At 38.3% G+C, this 9268-nt stretch overlaps 1 pseudogene; it reads left to right on the top strand.

The window, feature by feature from the left end:
- Positions 1-867: 867 nt before the first annotated feature.
- LOC132663918 (hypoxanthine-guanine phosphoribosyltransferase pseudogene) lies at positions 868-1654 on the top strand (annotated as a pseudogene).
- The last annotated feature ends 7614 nt before the right edge of the window (positions 1655-9268 follow it).

Raw genomic sequence — 9268 nt, 5'->3', positions numbered from 1 at the left:
AAGGCTATCAGTTGATTTGTCAGCAGAAACTTTGCAGGCCAGAAGGGATTGCCATGATATGTTAAAAGTGCTGAAAGAAAAAACACCCTGTACCCAAGAATACTCTATCCAGCAAGGCTATCATTTAGAATAGAAGAGAGATAAAGAGTTTTCTAGATAAACAAAAGTTAAAGGAATTCATAACCACTAGACCAGCCCTACCAGAAACGTTAAAGAGGTCTCTATGAGTGGAAATGAAAGACCATAAACAGGAATAAAAAAAATTAGGGAGTACAAAATCAATAAAATTAAATATATCTATTAAAATCAGCCACAGAATAAATCCGTGACCCATGGGTCCACGAAATAAAGGGATGTAAAGTATGACACCATCTACCTAAAGTTTCAGGATGGGGTGGGGGGAGTAAAAATTTAGTGCTTTTAGAATGGGCTTAAACTTAAGTGACCATCAACTTAATAAAGACTGCCATATGCATAAATCTAATGGCACCCACAAATCAAAAACTGGGAATAGATATGCAAAAAATAGAGAAAGGAATCCAAATATATCACCAAAGAATGCCAGCAAACCTTAAGAGAAGAGGAGGAGGAACAGAGAACTACAGAAACATCTCAACAAATTAAAAAAGATTGAAATTATATCATGCATCTTTTCCAGCCACAATGTTATGAAACTAGAAATCAACCACAAGAAAAAGTGTGGAAAGAGCACAAGTACATCGAAATTAAATAACATGCCATTAAGCAATGAATGGGGTCAACTCAAAAAATACATGGAGGCAGGGCGGCGGTGGTGGCCGCCTAGAGCGCATGAGCCAGTGGCTCTTTCCGCTCTCCCACGGGTCTCCGCCTTCTGCGGAGCCTCCGCCTCCTCCTCTGTTGCGCTTCCGGCTTCCTCCTCCTCAGGCTACTCTCAGCGCATGCGCCCATCGGCTCAGTTATGGCGACCCGCAGCCCCATCGTCGTGGTTAGTGATGATGAACCAGGTTATGACCTAGATTTATTTTGTATACCTCATCATTACGCTGAGGATTTGGAAAAGGCGTTTATTCCTGGTGGACTAATTATGGACAGGACCTAGCGTCTTGCCCGAGACGTGTTGAAGATGGGTGGCCATCACATGGTAGCCCTCTGTGTGCTCAAGGGGGGCTATAAATTCTTCGCGGACCTCCTGGATTACATCAAAGCACTGAACAGAAATAGTGATGGATCCATTCCTATGACTGTAGATTGCATCAGACTGAAGAGCTACTGTAATGACCAGTCAACAGGGGACATAAAAGAAATTGGTGGCGATGATCTCTCAACTTTAACTGGAAAGAATGTCTTGATTGTTGAGGATATAATTGACACTGGCAAAACAATGCAAACCTTGCTCTCCATGGTCAAGCAGCATAATCCAAAGATGGTCAAGGTTGCAAGGCTGCTGGTGAAGAGGACCCCTCGAAGTGTTGGCTATAAACCAGACTTGGTCGGATTTGAAATCCCAGACAAGTTTGTCGTAGGATATGCCCTTGACTACAATGAATACTTCAGCGACTTGAATCATGTTTGTGTCATTAGTGAGACCGGAAAAGTAAAATACAAAGCCTAAAATGAGATTTCAAGTTGAGTTTGGAAGCGCCTGGAGTCCCCTTGGAATCACCAGTCCCATGTTCTAGTTCTGTGGCCAGCTGCCTAGTAGAGCTTAGTGCCTGTATCTCCTAAGAATTTTATCTGTTTTGTATTTTAGAAATGTCAGTTGTTGAATTCCCGAAGTCTTTATTTGCACTATGAACATACAGACTATCAGTTCCCTTTGGGTGGATTGTTGTTTGACTTGTGAATGAAAAATCTCTTACACCACACCACTATTGAATGAAAATAATGAAATTGTATCTGTAAGAAACATTTGAAAAGAAGATATATTAGTTTTGAATTGGTATTTTAATTTTTATATATTCAGGAAAGAACAGAAGTGATTGAATATTGACAATTATACTACTTTGTATTTAGAAGAGGAAGAAACAGTTTTCATATCAGTGGCAGCATCTAAGGTATTGTGTTGGATAAGCCATATGTCCTGGAATTATTTTACTGTTCCAGTAGTATCAACTGTATTTTCTCACTTGTTCAGATGATTTCCAGTGAATTTTTGTCAACAGTTCCTTTTAAATACAAATCAGAAAATTCCAGAAAACTTTACCACATTTTGAATTCTTCAGTGTAAAAATACTTACAATAAAGGCTGTCTCTTTAAAAAAAAAAATACATGGAGACAAATGAAAGTGAAAACACAACAGTCCAAAAATCTTTGGGATGCAGCAAAAGCTGTATAGCAATACAGGCCTACCTCAAGAAGAAAGAAAAATCTCAAATAAACATCCTGACTTTACATCTAAAGGAGCTAGAAAAAGAAGAACAAACAAAACCTAAAACCAGTAGAAGGAAATAATAAAGACTAGAGAAAAATAAATGAAAAAAAAAAAACCTCATACAACTCAACAGCAAAAAAACAAAACAAAATAAAACAAAAACACACACACACAAAGAATCCAAATGATCCATTTACAATGGGCAAAGACCCTGAATAGACATTTTTGCAAAGAAGATACTCAAATGGCCAACAGGTGCATGAAAAACTCAATATCATGAATCATCAGGGAAATAAAAACCACAATTATATATAACCTCACACCTGTTTGAATGATTATTATCTAAAAGACAAGAGTTGACAAATGTTGGTGAGGATGTGGAGAAAAGAGAACCCTGTGCACTGTTAGTGAAAATGTAATTTGTGGGGCACTGGGGTGGCTCAGTCGGTTGAATGTCCAACTCTTGATTTCAGCTCAGGTCATAATCTCAGTTTGTGAGATTGAGCCTCCACGTTGGGCTCTGTGCTGACAGCAAGAAGCCTGCTTGGGATTCTCTCTCTCCCTTTCTCTCTCTCTGCCCCTCCCCGGCTTGTGTGTGCATGTGCTCTCTCTCTCTCTCTCTCTCAAAATAAATGGATAAACTTAAAAAGAAAGAAAGAAAATATAATTTGGCACAGCCCTACTCTGGACAACAGTAGAGAGGTTCTTCAAAAAATTAAAACTAGAACCACCCTATAACCCAGCAATTCCTCTTCTGGGTAATACCTGAAGAAGAAGAAATCACTATCTGAAAGAGATAATGGTACCCCCATGTTCCTTGCAGCATTGTTCACGATAGCCCAGACATGGAAAAAATCTAAGTTTCTACTGACAGATGAACAAATAAAGAAAAAGTGAAGGAAATTCTGCCATTTGTAACAACATGGATGAACCTTGAGGGCATTATGCTAAGTAAAATAAGTCAGACAGAGAAAAGCAAATACTATATGACCTCATTTATATGTGGAATCTAAAAGAAAACAAAACTGAACTCCTAGAAACAGCAGATGCATATAGGTGGTTGCTGGGAGGATGGGGGAAGTGGGTGAAGGTGGTCAAAGGGTACAGACTTCCAGTTTTAAGATAAACATGTTCTGGGGATGTAATGTACACCATGGGGACTACAGTTAACAATATGATATCATGTATTTGAAAGTTGCTTGGAGAGTAGATCTTAAAAGCTCTCACCAGACACAAACAAATCAGAACTATGTAAGGTAATGGCTGTGTTAACTAATCTTATTGTGGTAATCATTTTGCATTACATACATATGTGAAATCATCACGTTATACACCTTAAAGTTACACAGTGTGATATGTTAACTACATCTCAGTAAAGACAGTAAAATGTTTGCAAATTGGCATAGAAATTAGTACAAGTAATTTTATCTTTTCATTTATGGAATAGATTCCTTACACTTTGAAATGCCTCTCTCCTCTTCCCCCACCCCTTACTCAAATCTTAACAGAGAGTGTCGGTGTAGGAGTTATTAGTGTTTAAATTCTTTGTCGCTCCTCCTTCCAGGCCCCTCCCTCTGGGAGGTTATCCATTCCTGACTCACTGATTCAGGTTTGGTTGTATGACTTAACTTGGCCATTGAAATATCAAAGAAAGTAATGCGTCCACCTTTGGGTAGGGCTCTAAGAACCATCACGCAGCCTCCACCTTCTCTTCTCCTGACAAGATCAGATATGACACAATCCGAACTACTTTGTCAGCGTGGGTCCTAAAGTTAATAAATCGGAGCCAAGCTGAACCTGCCCATGATGGACACATAGCGTGAGCAAGAAATCAATGTTCATTGGTATAAAGCTCTGAGTTTCTGGAGATCATTTGTTATCGCAGCATAACTCAAACTGACAGAAAGTGCTAAATTATTTGATATATTATGTTTATATACTATAAATATTATGAGGTGCCTGGGTGGCTCAGTTGGTTAAGCATCCAACTCTTGCTTTCAGCTCAGGTTGTGAGATAGACTCCCGAGATGGGCATGGAGCCTGCTTACACTTCTCTCTCTCCCTCTCTTCTGCCTACATGTGCGTGCTCTCTCTCTCTCTCACATAAATAAATTAATTAAAATAAATTTTAAATATTAAAACATTATAATAATTATTTTTGAATTGCATAATAAGATCTCTAAATTTTCTGGGCTCTTAATTTTCTGGTAGAGTTCAAAAGAATGGAAATGACAACAGAGTATTCCAAGTGAGTCGGAAAATTCGTGTCACAAACCAATAATTCCCAGATTACTTTTGTCTATGAACCACACCATCAGACTGCATTTATTGCAGATCAGTCAAAGGACTCCGCAGAGCTAGAGGGGCTCTGTTATTTTATAAAAGGAACACTCAGAGAATACTTATTATTAGACTTGTCTACTCAAAGTGTGGGCTGTAAACTTTTTCATTGGTCTTTACTGAGACAAGCCCAGAAATTTGGAGTAAGTGCTTAGAAGCTCTTACAGAAATTTGACATTGCCAGGACATCCAAGCTCAGGACTGGTCGAATTGTCTTGTTAAACAAGGTAACAGAAGAGTGTGTGTGCGTGCTGCCAGACTAGTCTGGTGAGTCACATGTGGCATACTAGGATTGGTCCACCACGTGTCAGAGATGAGTAATACATACATACACACACACACATACATACACACATACATACATATAATCCTGGTCCTTCACCACAGATAGTTTGAAAAGCACAGCCCTAGAACCTGCTTGGAAATCATCACTTAAAGCAATGGGACCCCCTGGGGATACCTGGGTGGCTCAGTCGGTTAAGCATCTGACTCTTGATTTCGGCTCAAGTCATGATCTCATGATTCATGGGATCAAGCCCCATGTTGGGCTCTGGGCAGACAGCATGGAGCCCCTCTCCTCTCTCTCTGCCCCTCCCCCATTCATGTGTGCACACATGTGTGCTCTCTCTCCTCTCTCTCTCTCTCTCTCTCTCTCAAAACTAAATAAATAAGCATTTAAAGTGATGGGACACCTAACACAGGACCTGAGAAGCACAGGAACATAATACGTAAAATTGAACGGTTTTCTTGGGAAAATGCACCTTCACATTAATAGTCTTCGTGACATTTTCAATACCACTGCAGATTTACAAAGGTAGACGGAAGTAATGACATTTCTTAATTACCCACTGTCTGTGCAGCACTGTGTATACAGTTCTCAGGTTACCAAATGTGTGTCATCAAAAACACAAGAGAAGAGAAATCTTCCCTTAGGGGCAATTTTACTCATGGGCGGCTGGGGGGTCGGGGGGGGGGAGGAGAGGAAATCTTTCTCGGCCTTTAGAGGTTGACTTGATCTAAGAAGTAGCTCAACTGTATAATATTCTATACAAATCTGACCTATGGGTCTCTAAAACAGAAATTAAGGTGACAGAGTAAGGAGGGGAAGGAGAGAAAAATGTCAACTATGCTCAACTTTCCTTTGAGATGCTCTGATCTTTCTTTACTTCCCTTCTACCTCTACATGCCTTCTTAGCCAACCTTCTTTCCTTCTATGCTCCCCTTGACTCCCAAAATAAACTAGTCATCAAAATTACTTCATTCCCTCCCTTTTCATTATAGGTTATCTCAGGTATGAAGGAAATAAACTGATCGGATTACTTTATACTCAAGTGTGGATGACTAATGGCCTCTTAATCCTCCTGGAGACATCTGTTGTTTTTAGAGAATATACATATTTAAACTCATCAACTTCAGAGGGGGAAGCACAAGAAAACGAAAAGAAAATGTTTGGAAAAATAGATGAAATTATACTAGGTCAAGGAGGCAAGATGACTTCTGAGTCACCTTCTTCCAATCACTTCCTGATTTTCACCCCTTTTGCTATTTCTTACATAAAATTTTCAAGTTTTTTTCACAGTGACTCTCAACACTAAGAAGAATAGGGGTAGTCATTGGTAGAAAGGAATCCTTTGTACATGAGGTGTAAGTCAGGGAGAGTCTGCATGAATGAGAACTGAGGGAGATAATACACCAATGCTTAGAAGAGAAAACATTTGAAACACCATAGATATTGAAAGCTGAAGGACACCTTGCAGATGATCTAACTCAGTGTATCTCCAAGTGTGGGACACAAAATGCCTTCAGGTGCTGCCTACTGGCTTGCAAATCGTTAAATGAAATGGAATCACATAGTGAAGAAATCAGTCATTTTTCAATTAGTTTTCAGGTTTTTACTTTATCAAAGATAATAACTCAGCTGAGGTAGCCTTTAACAGCCCTCTAACTATTGGTTATTTTAATCAAGAGAGGAGGCCTAGGGCTCAGAGTCTCCAATAGGCAATGGTCTCCTTGTAGCATTTAATAAAATTGTTTTGTTTTCACTGTTTTTTCGTTTTTTACCAAGATCTTGGAAAGCAGTATTGATTTTCAATTTGTAATCGTAATATTAAGCTTCTTTTAAAATATATTCGTTTAGAAAAAAGAAAATGAGTTCAAAGAACACCTTAGGTAAATAGTGTAAGTGGTACTTCGATGTGGAAAAGAATTACGAAAGTGGTATGCATAATCCTGAAGCTGGGAGAACACTAATCTAATTTGATGAACTTCACACTTGAATTTAAAACCAATGAGAAAGGAATGCCTCGGAGGCTCAGTCAGTTAAGCATCCAACTTCAGCTCAAGTCACAATCTCATGGTTTGTGAGTTCAAGCCCCACATCAAGCTCTGTGAGCCTTCCTGGGATTCTCTCTCTCCCTCTCTCTGCCCTTCTCCCACTTGGCGCTCTCTCTCTCTCTCTCAAAATAAATAAACCTTAAAAAATAAACAAATAACAATTTTAAAAATGAAACAAAACTGATGAGAGAGATATGCATGCATATGGGGTTAACATACACGGTGTTAAGATAAAACATAAACCTGTCACTTGTAGGTAGTATAGGTAGTTAACTCCTCCGAACAGACAGACGCATTTGCAGAAACTGTAAAAGGATGAGGCCATCAGGTTAGAGCTCACAAGCTTCAGTGACACATCTCTTAGGAACCTCTGCTTCTACCTGCATATTCAACCTACAGCGTTACCAGAATCAGGGCATTTTTCCACCACTTCCTCCTATAAGACAATCCTTGGGGATTTCCCACCATTTACAGATCTTTCATACATTTTTTGGTTTGTGACCAGAAAGGATAATCCTATAAGATGAATACAGAAAATTTACATATAGCATTGTATACATTTATAGAATAAATAATGGTAATAAATGGCAATTCAGCATGATCTGGATTAATTCAGATGTTGCCAGGAACTATGGACATACAGTATGCATTTACTCTGAGTCAGCATGCAAGAACTGTAACCATTAATGTAAAATAGCTTTGGTTGAGCTCAACAAATGTTTATTAAATGCCAATAATGTTTAATAAACACCAGGAATTATGCTACGTGTTAAGGAATCATGATCAAAAAGATTCAGGCCCTGCCTTCAAGGCATCCACAGTTGTATAAATTAAGAATGAGCCATAGTATATTTATGAATTTTGTCATAATTTATACAAACAGTTTTACTTTGAATTACTTTATTTAATACTTACAGAAACATTTTGATGAAAGATTTTATTGTCATCTCCATTTTATAGACAAGGAAACTTATGCTTAATCAAGTTGAATTGCCCAAGATCATTATTTGCAGTATTAGTAAGCAACAGAGAAAAGCTTTCAACGCAGGAATCCTATCTGCATATCAGTACTCTTCTGGCAATATCAGCCACCCAAAATTATTCTTCTCAGATTTCTGCTTCTGGCTGTAATGAAGTAACATGTGCTCCTGCTGAGAACAACTTGAAAAGCCGGAAAAAATACAAAGACGAAATCTATTTGAAGGCATTAAATCTATTTGACATCATTAGAAAATTGCCTTAACAGCTAGGATTTGAGTTCAAGATGACAGAGGTGAGGGAATCTGAAAAATGAGGCCTACCCAACAGAAAAACAATGCAGAAAATCAATGAACCCAAAAGCTTGTTCTATGGCGGGGCGGGAGGGGGGGGATGTGATGCTAAAATTCACAAGTTCCTACCCAAAGTGATGAAGAAAAATATGAAGAGAAGATACAGGTCACCAATATCAGGACTGAAAGAGAAGACATCATTTTAGACCTGAAATACACTAAGGATAGAAGGGTATATTGCTAACAACTTTATGCCAATAAATTTTGACTGCTTAGATGAGATGGACACATTCATAGAAAGATACAGATTATCAAAAATTGATACAACAAAAAAATAGAAAACTCGAACAGCCTAGTATCAACTAAAGAAACTTAACTCACTGTTAACAACTTCCAAAAGAAACTCCAGGCCCAGAGCACTTCACTGGTGAATTCCATCCAACATCTAAGGAAGAAATAACACCAAACCTACACATACTTTTTCAGAAAATAGACAAAGAAGAAACACCAAATCATTTTAGAAGGCCAGTTTTCTGATTCCAAAACCTGACAAATACATTAAAACCAAATAGAATTATAGAATTCTATAATTCTATAGAATTAGAATTCTATAGAATTCTGCAAAGTTTAACAAAACATTAGCAAATTTAATCCAATAATTTATATCTAATATATTGGATAATATATACCCTATATTGACAATGGATCATGATCAATGATCTTGGGGATGCAGATTGGTGTATCATTTAAGTCCCATTCAGAGTCCAGAGTGCTCAAGACCCAATCAGTAGAGAGAAATCACATAGTAACTAAAAGGGAGAAAGTTTGATAGAAAGAGCTACTGATTTCAACAAAGGAGTAACTACAGAGACATAAAGACAATGCTACAGAACGCACTAACCCTGAGGAAAAGTACCCAAGGAGAAACAAGCTTAGAAGAGAGCCTTCATCCCAAGGCTGGGATGCAGA

Source organism: Panthera onca, chromosome D4 (assembly GCF_046562875.1).
Source record: "Panthera onca isolate mPanOnc1 chromosome D4, mPanOnc1 haplotype 2, whole genome shotgun sequence".
NCBI lineage: Eukaryota > Metazoa > Chordata > Mammalia > Carnivora > Felidae > Panthera > Panthera onca.
Note: the sequence above shows the minus strand (reverse complement) of the source record. Positions and strands in the feature narration are given on the sequence as shown.